The sequence below is a fragment of the Schistocerca piceifrons genome, chromosome 1 (genome assembly GCF_021461385.2).
Source record: "Schistocerca piceifrons isolate TAMUIC-IGC-003096 chromosome 1, iqSchPice1.1, whole genome shotgun sequence".
Lineage (NCBI taxonomy): Eukaryota > Metazoa > Arthropoda > Insecta > Orthoptera > Acrididae > Schistocerca > Schistocerca piceifrons.
The window spans coordinates 735193515-735208007 of NC_060138.1; positions in this window are offsets into that span (position 1 = coordinate 735193515).

A 14493-nucleotide genomic window follows, 5' to 3' on the forward strand; every position below is an offset into this window, starting at 1 on the left:
CGCGCAGAGGGCATCGTATTGCAGTAGCCCGCTAAGACAAACACATGAGCCAGCAGGGGCTGGGCATGGAGGTCGGAAGGCTATATACTGCTTACCTACTATTGATGGAAAGCACCATAAGCAAAATGTCGGACATGTGCAGTCTGTAGACAATGCACGCAGTTTGAGGAACGAGGTCGACAGTGAGCAAGTGTGCAAAGACAGCCAGAAGTCTATTCGTTCGTTACAGAGGAAGTAATTGGGTATTTATGGATCATTTGCCCGAACACCTGCAAATAATTACTTACTAAACACTATGAAATGCTAAACTGAAGGTCGTTTCAGTAACAGTTCTATGAATTATCATGAAACATGAGCCAGTTTAGACTTACATTTACCAAGGAAAAACAAACAAAAGCTCAAAACAGCATTTTCCGTCAGGGAATAAAATTGTATTATAAACTGCCGGAGGAGCTAAAAGATTACTGAAATACATCTCTTTGAAAAGGCAGTTAAAACATAATTTGTACGTAACGCATACTACACGATTAAAAGTTACTAAGAAGACTCGGTAGTTGTTAATAATGAAAGGAGACAACTATGAGTGCAACACCCCCGTCACATTACAATACATAATCACAATGTAATACTTTTACAAGAAAATCATGTGCCAAAATCTATAGAATTATGACTCAGTTTTTCAGGCGGATTGAAAGGACGACATGAAGATGGGAATGGCGCACTGTTGAATGGTTGCGAGCCTGGAGACAGCTTTTCGAACAGATTGGAGTTGGTGCAAGGTACATGGCAGCATGTTTGTGTCCCAGGAGTTACTAGAATATGTGTACAGTGGTGAAGTGCAGAACTATGTTTCATATTGCAAAAATGTATGTAATTCAAACAAAGAACATTGTACAATTGGAACAACCGAATGCTCTGTCCGGTAGTCCTGATTTAGATTTTTCTAACCCATTTCAGGCAAATGATGTACAGTAATGCAATAAAGAGGAGAATTCTCTGAAGTTAAGGTATTACTCGACAAAGCGAACCGCATTTCGTGAAATAGCGGGAAGTAATTTGGTCACGTGTCTGGCATACAGTCACGCTCCAATTAAAGTATTGCGGTGTTGTCTGACAGTAGAAGCTCGCTGTTACCAGAATTAAAGTTATTGGCGATGATAAGAATAAAACACTGACAATGCTGAGGAAAAAGTGCCGAAACGTGCGAGCAAAGTGTTAAAGCTGGGTAAGTCAATGGTGTGCAATTCACGGTAGGAGGGACACGATGCCAAGATCTGTGAAGTATTTATCCCTAAGAATAACAGCGAAATGCACACAATAAATATGAAGTGACGATGTGGATAAATGTTATTCGACAGCAGTTTCTTATATTTTGAACAATACGATGAAGCTGGAACTTCGCTAGAATTTCATAGTTTATGTGGTACAGAAGTGGAAGCTAGCAGAGAAACTCTGACAAGGAGTGTGTGTGGCGTCGGTTATGGGGTTCGGTAAAGGGACTAGAGGTGATGGGTTTGAGGTGTCTGGAACCTTACCCCAAAACCGTTCATCCTGCTGGGCATTCAGTGAAAAGCCGACGACGAGACTATTAAATTGATCACGTTGTGTGAAATAATGCATTAGCGTAGTGCGTATGATCTTATTATAAAATTATTTTTTCCTTTTCTTTATTCTTGCTCTACTTTCACTTTTGATGACAACCGATAACCGCCTTTATCGTGCAGGTTACAAATGAGATAAATACTAACGGTTTCATATTTAACATGCAGCATTCATAGCATATGTTTTATGCTACGATTTATTTTTCTTAGAGGAATACTCATCATAGAAACATCGGTAAGATACATGGTTCTCGTCCCATGAGCGCTCAATGAGGGACACTTTGCCATAGCAGTATTTAATTTTCAATAAATTTAGGGGGAAGCTTATGTTATTAACAATTTGCGAAACTGCATTTTCATATATTAATTTTGCAGCCATAGAAAAGCGCCTAATATAAGTTCTGCTGTCTTCACCATCATTTCTGGTCATATACGACAATTTATTTAGACACCAACAAAAAAGGGACCAGCATCGAACCTAGAAAGAGCTACAACGCGTCAGACTGACGCTATACATACTACACTGTCTGCCCTTTTTTTTTCGCAGCTGCTGTTTTAAAGGATGATAGGTAAACTGACCTCGTCCGGTCATCAGAAATGAAGCTCCGGTGCGAAGGCCCACCAATGTGAAATGTGCCTGAATAAACAACTTATCATAAGTGAGGAGTATTGTCAAACGAAAGTGCCACTCTGCATTTATAGCCCAGCTAAGGAAGACCAAAAAAGGTCGAATAGGGGAAAAATTTTTGTACGTTTATGAAAGAGGGTCAGGAGGAATGGGGGGGGGGGGGGGAGTGCTGCCATGAACAACATACGGTATTAAGACTCATGACCCGTTGGGAAGTTGGTTGGTTGGTTGATTTGGGGGGGAAGAGACCAAACAGCGAGGTCATCGGTCTCATCGGATTAGGGAAGGATGGGGAAGGAAGTCGGCCGTGCCCTTTCAAAGGAACCATCCCGGCATTTGCCTGAAACAATTTAGGGAAATCACGGAAAACCTAAATCCGGATGGCCGGACGCGGGGTTGAACCGTCGTCCTCCCGAATGCGAGCCCAGTGTGCTAACCACTGCGCCACCTCGCTCGGTCCGTTGGGAGGGAGCGCGGCGATTGGGAGGGGGGGAAGGCGTTTAAAGGCCAATTTTTATCTTGTTTATGGATTCTTCTGGTACTGCTTGGTGGAACTATTCAATATTAAGGTTGAATAACAAGTACACTTTTTTGTTCTACTGTTTTTTGAAGATGACCCAATAAGCCGAAAACTAGTTTGAAATAAACAAAAATTTGGCAGAACAAAAACAGTGTACTTTTCGCTTTTTATATTTTTCTTGAGCAACTCGAAAATCCCGGTTTCTAGCGAAATTGTTTCCCAGTACTAAATTAAATTATATTAAATTTCCTTTAAAGAAAATAGCCCGGCTCATTTTTTTGTCTAGGACTAATAGGCGACGAAAAAATCGCAATTATTTAAAACTGTGGTTTGATGGTGCAAAATTAAATGTGTATTGTTAAATGAAGTGGGTTAGAAACAAATATTAAATGTGTGTACCAAACCCAAGTGCAGTGGAGGTATTAAGGGGTGCATTGTGTTCTGCGGGTGCGACAGACTGGAGAAAGTAGCTGCGGAGGGGACGAGGGATGGTCGGTAGACGCTTGAGAGAAGACAATTCCTCGAATTGTGGTCACGCACTTCCCTTTTTGTGGGTCTGCGGACTGAAGAACGAGCAGGCGAATCCCACGGTCTCTACCTCCACTTCCTGCATCACCAAAAGCCACTACAGGGTGTTTCACAAAGCTACATAGACCATTCCACAGTATGCCTTATAAATCAGTCGTGATTAAGTGTCGCCGGCCATAGTGGCCGAGCGGTTCTAGGCGCTATAGTCTGGAACCGTGCGACCGCTACGGTCGCGGATTCGAATCCTGCCTCGGGCATGGATGTGTGTGATGTCCTTAGGTTAGTTAGGTTTAAGTAGTTCTAAGTTCTAGGGGACTGATGACGTCAGAAGTTAAGTCCCATAGTGATCAGAGCCATTTGAACTATTTGATTAAGTGCCCAGACACGCCCGGCGGTTTTTATCTTCCACAAAATGCATTAACACGAGATGTAATACAGATATCAGTTACCAACAATAAAAATGCAAGGAAAAACAGAATCTACTTAAATCTCTGCACACTGATGAAATCATGTTGTAAACCTATGTAGCAGTGTTTTACTCAATTAATGGTGCATTAATGAATGAACGGAAAATTACTGTACTTCAGGGCTTCACAACATACGTGCTCGCGGAGCAAGCTGTGAGCAGCAAGGCGCGAGCGCGGAGCAGCGCGAGCACGCTACCCCCACTACTGGACCAGAGCGGAGAGTGGGGAGAGTCACGTGGGGCACACAACAGCTGCCGCCAGTCAATGTAAATCCGCGGCCGCCTGCAGGGATATCACTCACGAATTATTACTGCCACAAATGAAACAAATAAAGGAGAATGTACACGTGACACACAATTTTATTAGCTTAGTGTGTGCCTCTACATTCGTATTAATTTGTGAACTGTTACACAATAAAAGGTGTCACTGAAGTGTGGGATTCTCTGTTATCTTGTACTTTTTGCCCTTTACAATTGCGTCTATGTTCGGAGTAATTGTTCTTGTGCGTCGTAGGCGCAGCGTGCAGTTTAAATTTCAATCAGACAATGCGTTTCTCAGGCGCGTCTTGTTACATTTCATTGCAGAGAACAGTTATTCACAAACATACATGGAACCGAACATTGATATTATTGTAGCCGCCAGTTTGTGCAAATGAGGAAATCTATCCTGAGGGAAGTGTCTGTAAAATTCCAAAATGTTTTTCTTGTTCTGAAATTTCTCTCTGTATTCTCTGTCACACTGCAGGTCAATAATTTCTAGTTGCAGCTCAGGACGAATCTCTTCAATATTCGCTGAATATGGAGAGGAGAACAGATCGGAATCACTGTCTAGTGCTGTCAGATCTTGAAAGCGTTGATCAAATTCTTCCTTAAGGGCAACTAAACTATGTGAATAACGTACACAGTCTTTGTGAACATCTTGCAGCCAGCCGGAGTGGCCGAGCGGTTAAAGGCGCTACAGTCTGGAACCGCACGACCGCTACGGTCGCAGGTTCGAATCCTGCCTCGGGCATGGATGTGTGTGATGTCCTTAGGTTTAAGTAGTTCTAAGTTCTAGGGGACTTATGACCACAGCAGTTGAGTCCCATAGTGCTCAGAGCCAACATCTTGCATGGATGATAATTTAGGAAAATGAGCTAGATTTCCTGTTTCCAGCTGACTCACCCAAAGTGTCAATTTCATTTTAAAAGCTCGTATTCTATCTATGAAATGAGTAATTAACAGATGTGAGTGTATGCTTTCCCGGCGTATACAGCTGGCGAAGAGTTCTCGGGCTTCCAGCCACCCGGCTGGAAGCCCGAGAACTCTTCGCCAATTAACAGATCTTTACCTTGTAGTGAAATGTTCAAAGCATTCAGATGGCTAGTTAAATCTGCTAAGAACGCGAGATCACATTTCCATGAGGACTCTTTCAGTTCAGGAACACATATGTCATTTATTTCCATGAACATATTTATCTCATATAATAGGCAAAAATTCGATTTAATAATTCGCCACGACTAAGCCAGCGGACCTCGCTGTAGTAAGGCAGGCTACCATACTGGCTTTCTACATCCTCAAGAAAGCTTTTAAATTGTCTGTGTTGTAGCCCATGCTTCCTTATATAATTGGTTGTACGAACAACACATTTTTAGAGTGATGCTCTTTGCACATAAGTTTTCCTGGTGGATCACACAGTGAACGCCCCTTATTTCATTCGGCACGGTCAGTTTTTGCATTTTCTCCTTCAACAGCGCAACGAAACGTAATTTTTTCCCTGTCATCGCTGGTACACCGTCTGTAGACACTGAAACTAAAGAATTCCACGACAATCCTATATTTTCAACACTTTCTTCAACACTACTTAAAATATCACCTCCGGTTGTAGTGTTCTTCATGGCTACTACATCGAGGAGCTCCTTCCTCACCTGAAGATCTCTATTAACACCTCTAATAAACATGGAAAGCTGCGCTGTTCCAGTGATATCACCACTTTCGTCCAGAGCTAGAGAATACGCCATAAAATCTTTATAGATATTTGCAAGCTGGCTCTGGACGTCGTCTGCCATGTCCTGTATGCGACGTATAATGGTCATGTCAGATAATGCCACAATCCGAAACTGTTCAACTTGAGATGGACACAGATGTTCCGCTGGAACTACCAAACATCTTTTATTAAATCGCCATCAGTGAAGGGGCGCAGGGATTTTGCTAAAAACAAAGCAATTTTGTAGCTCACTCTGAGAGCTGCCTCAGTTGATTTTTCTTCGTCGTCCAGATCTTCTTCGGATAGCTTCCTTTTAAGTTTAATAACTTCCTGCGCACGATCTGGTCCATCACATTTTCCACTTCCGTAGTCTTTCTCGTGGTACGACATATAATGTCGCTGCAAATTAAATTTCCTAAAAGAATTCAGCGTTTTGTGACATACTAAACATTTTGCAACACCATATTTTTCTGTAAACAGATACAATTCCTCCCAATGGGGGTTGAACTGCGAAAGCATGGTTGGGGTTACACAACGGCGACTTGACATGATTCTTAACCAGCGAAGTAACTGTTAGAGCTGATCGTAGTACTTTTAACATTACACAGTCGGCGCGAATTCAATAGGCACCCTGCGGTCCTATTCATACGTGCGCGCGCATTTCCCCTCCCTCCCTACTCCGCGACCTTGCACCTGCTCGCGAGCACGTGCCTGAGCAGACGCGAGTACTCGCGCTCAAAACCGGCCAGTTGTTAAGCCCTGCTGTACTTCTCTCTCCATTAACTGTGTTGTTGACTGACTGAATAAATCTCTTACATCCAGGATTTGCTGCCAATTGCAGAACGGACTACACTGCGTTGAGCCACTTACCACACACCCACAATATATCTTGCAACGCCGGCGTCAATATGTATTACGGAATAGGACTGTTCATATTCAAATGTAGAAGAACAATGTAATGCATCGCTTGACTTACATTGAAATATCAGAAGCTCCCTAACACCTAGGTGACCTAATTCTATTACAGAGAAGGCCAGTTTAACATATGGGCCTCTTCAGATGTTGGAAGAGCTGACGCTGGTGTGCTGCATTTGATACCCCTCATGTTGTGAAACATAAGGCAGCCATTGGTAGTGAACAAAGTTAAATCAACATTGTCGTGTACATATTTCCAGCATGTTACAGGACTGATTCTGCTTTGAGATAAACAGTTGACTACTCCATCTGTTGAGCTTTTTTACTTGATAGCTCATTTAATAACTTCAAATAAATACTCACTTAATAAACAGAAAATAACTCCACTATATAAACACGAGCTCAGTGTAGTTATTTTGTCTATTGACACAAGTGAAATAGACAGGAAATGCAAGGGAGTATATAATGGCCGTAAACTGAAAAGCGAGCAGCGGTCTTCCCAGAACACTGCAGCTGCCATACAGGATGACTATGAATGTATTTCCCCTCTAGCAGTATAGAACAGTGTGCAGAAGTAGATTCTGTTCATATAGGTTTCTTGCTAAAAAGAAAGAAAGAAGCAGCAGCAGCTAAGAAATGGCACTTTTTCAGTTTTTCCTCAGTAATTCGCTTAAAGTGCATTTTAGGGAAAAATATGCCAATATTAATTTTAAAGAGCGTTAAGTTTCCTACAAGATTCATTGTAACACGTTGGAAAATTTGGAACAGCCACTGAGACACAAGGCTGTGAAAAATCTGCAAAACTTATCAAGGAATTGGAAAAAGTTAGGTATGTCAGTAGTTTCACATTAATACTTCATTTTAGTACAGTTTTGAGCACAGTGTTGTAAAGGATTTAATTTTCTTCAAGGTTCATGCAAAATATTTGTATGTAGCCCTATAAACGCCGAGAAATTTTGCATTAACAATTTTAGTAGAAGTAGACTCGAAACTGAAAATAGTATCCTCATTCAAAAATAGTATTCCTGATTATAATATCATCTTTAAGATATTATGTATGCTATATACACATGTAGTTCGTGAAATTCGTGCAATTTTTGGGGAATAAGAATTTCTGAAAGAAAAACAAAAATTTTCAACAGTTTTACATATTATATTTCAGCAAACTACAATTTTATTTTAATGACATACACTGTTCTAGCTTAAGTAATTCGTCAGTTTCTGTTGTTTTGACTCAGATGTGGTTGATGTGTACAATTCATCACTTGAACCAAACCATGTCTTCAAAATTCCTTTCCTAATAGATGAAAATGAATCCTATGGCTTCATCAGTGTTACTTGCTCAGCGGTGTCCTCTTTTCATGTTAGTAGGTACCAAGTCAGTTCCTTCACGTAGAGTGGAAATGCGTTGAAGTATTTCTTGTGTCCATTATCCCCTCGTACACTGACAGTATTCAGAATTTATTCTTTTATGGACAGTTTTCCGCTCAAAAACATTCGCGTACGACTATCCAAAGAGTTTTTTTCTGTTTCTCCTCAAAATCCGTAGGTACTTGGTTGCCACAGAGAAAGCAATCTTTGAAACGGAAGATATGTTCACTCAACGATCTCAGGGACGGAACACGTGTAGATTGGAAAGCCTCTCTTCGAAGGTAAGCTGCTATCTGCTTGTCATTATTATATCACATTTGGTATGAAGAATGAACCTGCACTTCGTTCACACTATTCAGAAAATCAGAATATGCTGTAAGTTTACGCTTTGCTCTTGACTCACGTAATCCGTCTGTGCCTCTCTCTTTCACTAACGATCCTAGAAATTACACGAATCTGTTGAACTACATGTACATATCACATGCACAGTGGAAAAAAATAGTACATTCAGGAATACTGTTTTCGGTTTCGAGTCCACTTTCACTAAAATTGTTAATGCAACATTTTTTCGACATGTAGAGGGAGCAATTAACAAATATTTTGCATGAATCTTGAAGGAAATTAAATCCTCTGAAAAACTGCTTATTATGCATTGTGCGAAAAACTGCACTGAGAAAAGTTATTAAGGCGAAACCATTGATGTATCTAACTTTCTGCGATTTCTTGGCGTTTTTGCAGATTTTCACAGGCATATATCTTAATAGCTGTTCTGAATTTTTCAACATGTTTTGAAACTTGTAGAAAATTTAACGCTCCTTAAAATTAACACTTGCAATATTTTTGTTTAAAACGTACTTGAAGCGAGTTACTGAGGAAAACTGAAGAAGTGCTGTCTCTGAAGATACGGATATCGCACAAGGTGGAAAAGTCTAAAACTTTAATTTTTCACGAGAGGGGTAATACATACAACATACATGAGGATCAAAACTACTCCACCATTTGCAACCCAACCTCCCTTTCAGAGTTATAAGGTGCACTGAGAAGTTTCGGTATAACTTTGTGAAACACCCTGTCGGTACTTTACGTGACTTTGTGGGGGAGAGAGAGTGGGGGGCTTGTCTGCTCGTTCTTCAGTTTGCAGACACACAAGGAGGAAAATGCGTGAACAGTCTGGCCAGCCCATATACATTCCCTCGCGCTTCTGCCCTCCCCCTAGACGCTACTGTTTTCAAGTTATTCAAGAGAAACATAAAAAGGGCCTTTAAACGCCGCTCTGTCTACATGCTCAGACCTCTCTGCAAAGGATTTTTAGTATGTCGAAGTTCCCTCCTACCAGTGTACAAAATTTGCGGCTACACGAATTTTCCTTCGTTGACTGGACTCTTATTGGTTGCTTAAAATGCAGGCTATTCAGGTACAGATGTGTAGTGCGTGGCAGGGCTCCACTTGTAAGCCCACCGTAGCGTGCGCTGTTGCTGCCTCCCCTACCTGCTGACACTCTGGCAGGTCTCCAGTTCGGTTTGCCAGGTAAAAGCATTATGGCATCAATAGCGAGAATTTCTGGTGAAATTACGGTAATATTAGTGCAGTGCGTGTAAATGCTAAAGCCGATTCCACAACGGACGCGCCGCACCGCTCAAAAGCGCGGCTCAGAGTAGCACAGAACGGCGCAGACGGCGAAACTGCAGAATGGAGTACAGTGTTTCTAGGTGTGCAGCAGTGTTCCAGTGTGAGCGGGAGTCAATAAAAATGGGAAACGCCGTCCAGGCAGAGCGCACACGAACGTACCGTTTCCCTTGCTGAACCGACACAGCGCGGAACTTGTTCGTTGCTGCGCAGCGTATTGCGGTTTGAAGTCCACACCGGCTGCGCTGCGCCGAACCTCGTTCCTTGGTTTGCGCGGCGCGGCCGACGTGGACGCGGCTTATATATACTGACGGAAAAAAACAGCAACACCAAAAAATTATTAATGTAGAGTAATAAAATATGAAATGCTGGCACATTAATAACAGGTGTAACCGCCAGAATGTTGAATGCAAGCACGAAAACGTTCATGCATTGTGTTGTACAAGTGCCAGATGTTAGTTTGCGAGATGGAGTTGCATGCCCATTGCACCTGGACGGTTAATAAAGGGACGGTTAATGCTGTTTGTGGATGACGCTGGAGTAGTCGTTCAATGACCTCCCACATGTGCTCGATTGGAGACAGATATGGTGATTGAGCAGGTCGAGGCAACATATTGATATTCTGACGAGCATGTTGGTTTATAGCTCGGTATGTGCTTGAGCATTATCCAGTTGAACACCCCCCCTCCCCATCACCCCCATAATGTCGTTCATAATGGCAGTACAACAATTCGAATCACCAGACTGATGTACAGTTTTGCAGTCAGGATGCGTGGGGCAACCTAACCATGAGAATGCTCCCGCTGTCATAAGATATGGCCCCCCCCAGGCCGTGGTCCAGTGTGTGTAGCATGCAGGCTGATTCGTTCCATGCCCTCAATTGGCCGTCTCCTAACCAACACATGGCCATCACTGGCACCAAGGCAGAACCAGCTTTCATTAGAAAACACAACAGACCTCTATCCTGCCCGCAAATGTGCTGTCACTTGACACTATTGTAAGTTGTAAATGGCGGTGGCTTGGGGTCAGTGGAATACACGCTACAGGGCATCTGTCTCGGTGCTGTCCTGGAGGTAACAGACTTGTAACAGTTCGTTGTATCACTGTGGTGCCAACTGCTGCTCAGATTCCTGCAGTTACAGTGCGCCAGAGCCATATGCTGAACATGATAGTCGTCCGTCATGGTACTGCAACATGGCTGTCCGCAGCATGGTCTACTTGCGACTGTACATTCCTGTGATCACTGCTGCCAGTGAGCACGTGCAGTGGTTGCATTCCTGCCACGTCTTTCTGCAATATTGAAGAAGGAACATCCAGCTTCTCGTAGCCCTGTTAAACAACCTCATTCAAACACAGTAAGCTGTTGATAATGGCGTCTTTGTCGTCTTAAAGGCATTCTTGACTGACATAAACGTACTACGTCCAATCTCAAATGTAACTAGTGCTTATGACCATTACAACATTTAATTTAAACAAAGCTGATTTTCATTCTCATAGTGATGCTACTAGCGCCACTCTTATGCGGCTGACGTAAAATTTGAACAGACATCATCTTTCAGATGTAGGGACATTCCTACGAACTTTGATTTGTCATGCAAATCCTTCTGATGCTGCGATTTTTTTCTGTTATTAAAATCAGTGGTTCACCTATTTAAGCTATAAATTAGAAAATCTATGCCTCTGTTGCACTTAACTTAGTTCACAATAAGGAAAGAGTGTTATTCTATCCATCAAATGACTTAGATCCTGGTTTCATAGCTGAGCATGGCATAGGTGACGAACATGATATCAGACATCTTACATAAACATATAGGCTCTCCAGTATTTTTCATAGAAGGTTCTATGTAGATATGTACAGTCCTTTCCCTCACTCACGTTTGTCCCACGGCTACCAGTAGGCATTATTTTCAGCCATTAGCCATTGTTTGTCTTTTATGGTCTTGCAGTTCCTTTTATTTTCTATGTACAGCAACAGTGAGGAGGAGGAAAATTCTGCCGTAACATTCATGAAGACAGCGTTGTAAGCAAAGAAATACGAGAGTGAGTCAAATGAAAACCTTAAATATTGTTTTAAATATTATTTATTGTGCAGAAGTGGTACAAAGCTGTATCCCTTTTCAATATAGTCTCCCCCGCGCTCAATGCAAGTCCTCCAGCACTTACAAAGTGCATAAATTCCTTTAGAAAGAAATTCTGTTGCTAGTCCACGCAACCACTCGTGCACCGCGTGGCATACCTCTTCATCCGAACAGAACTTCTTTCCTCCCATAGCGTCTTTGAGTGGTCCAAACATATGGAAATCACTTGGGGGCAAGGTCTGGTGAGTATGGTGGATGAGGAAGACACTCAAAATGCAGGTCTGTGATTGTTGCAACTGTTGTACGGGCAGTGTGGGGCCTTGTATTGTTATGTTGCAAAAGGACACCTGCTGACAGCAATCCACGTCACTTTGATTTGATTGCAGGCCAAAGATGATTTTTTAGGGGATCTGTGTATGATGCACTGGTGACAGTGGTCCCTCTAGGCATGTAATGCTCCAAAATGACGCCTTTTTCGTCCCAAAAGAGTCTGCAGAACCTTCCCTGCTGATGGTTCTGTTCGAAATTTCTTTGGTTTTGGTGATGAGGAATGGCGCCATTCCTTGCTCGCTCTTTTCGTTTCTGGTTGGTGGAAGTGAACCCAGGTTTCTTCCCCAGTAACGATTCTTATAAGGAAGCCATCAAATTCTCGTTCAAGGCGCTGAAGAGGTTCTCCACAAGCATCAACACGTCGTTCTCTCATTTCAGGAGTCAGCTGCCGTGGAAACAATTTTGCAAAAATCTTTGTGAAACTGGAGCACATCATGCACAATGTGGTGTGCTGACCCATGACTAATCTGTAAACATGCTGCAATGTCCTTCAGTGTCACTTGGCAGTTTTCCTTCACTATGGCTTCCACTGCTGCAATGTTCTGTGGAGTCACAACTCGTTGTGCCTGATCTGGACGAGGAGCATCTTCCACTGAAGTCACACCATTTGCAAACTTCCTACTCCATTTGTAGACTTGCTGCTGTGACAGACATGCATCACCGTACGAACCTTCATTCGTCGATGAATTTCGGTAGGTTTCACTATGCAAAAACCGAATAACAGAATGCTGTTCTTCCCTGGTGAAAGTCGCAAGTGGAGCGGCCATCTTTATACTGATACTGCGACGGCATGTGTGCATCTGCACTATGCTGCCACCTACAGGCCATTCTGCACGCTGTTTGTAGCACATTTACCAACTTACAGGATAACAGCGCGAAATTTCGATTTGTTACTACAAATTTAAGGTTTTCATTTGACTCACCCTCGTAGATGAGGGAGCTCTATCACTGGTGCTGTTTCAGCTCAATAAAATAAAACATGTACCATTATCCTTAAGAATAAAACATGTTTCTGCAGTCCCATGCACAGTAACGCAATTAACAAAATATTGATACAATGGCTGCAGGCACCAAGTACATATAAATGGAGAATTTGACCAATATTACTTCAGAAGTATCAGTGCACTGAAGAATTGAGACTATATAATATATTTACGTTACTTGAACTTCTACAAGTCAGCCACAACCGTAGTAAAATGCACTTGTGAAATTATGTTTAGCGTCATGCATACTGTTCCGTTCAGCACACATCACACTACTCAATGCAGTATTTCTGCCACATGCATTCTTAACTGCTGACAGTACTCACTCCATATGGGTTTAGACTAAATACTTTGTGCACAGATTTTTTTAAAACAGTTCTGTAAATTGGGCCTGACTGCTACTTCTAGTTATTATTCTTACTTCCACTTTCTGTCCCCCCAAAAAAATCCCTTAGCTAAGAATTAGTGTATGTAGGAATAATATGTCACCACTACAAATTGGCTGTTACAAACTGATAATAGAATTTGTAGAGCATAACATGCCTATGACATTCTTTTTGCATGTTCATTCAGTCTTAACTTACTGTCAATACTCATCCCTAAAAACTTTGTGTTAGTTGCACAATCTGTAAATGTGTCATCTATGCTTAATGCGACATAGTTGTTTTACTTAGTGTGTACAGTTTGTTTCCTTTATGTTCAATCTTAATTTGTTACATACTGCCCAATTGTAAACGTCCTTTAGCATGTCATTTGTTTTCTCAATGACTATGATGTTGCTGTCATCAGCAAAGAGAAATTTTTCTCTGTGTCTTACGTGGTTTGGAAAGTTATTGATATATATTACGAACAGAAACTGACCCAATACACTACCCTAAGTGACAGCTTTGTTAATATATTTCTAGCCTGACATTCTTTCGTTAAAGATTATCATCAGCAGATGTCCTGTCTATGTCTATCATTTGCACCCTGTTTTCCAGTTAAGACTGGAACAACTCACGTGCTGTTCCTCTTTCACCTAGTGCATGTAGCTTGTTTGGTAGTATTTTATGGTCAGTGGTGTCGAAAGCTTTGGACAAATTTAAGAATACATCTGTAACACAGTCATCCTTTTCAGGAACTTGAAGCACTGCTTTTGTGAACTTTGTAACAGCTGGTATTGTACTCCATCGGCGTCTGAAACCAACCTGTGATTTGTTAAAAACGTTTTGTTTTATTCATGTAACTCATTCTATTTTCTTGGAGTGTGGTTTGTCTAACTTAGCTAAATTAGTATACCTTTCATAATTGATTCTGCAGAAAAACTGGCCTAAAGTTTTCAATATTTGTTTAGTAAGAAAACAACTCGTGTTCTTTAGGTACCATGGTAAAATACTTGAACTGAAGGACTCATTTATATTGTTTGTTAATTGAACTCATATACCGTCTACGCACCCATTCAAAACAGAGACTGAATCCTCCTCTATGCCTACTGACATCTT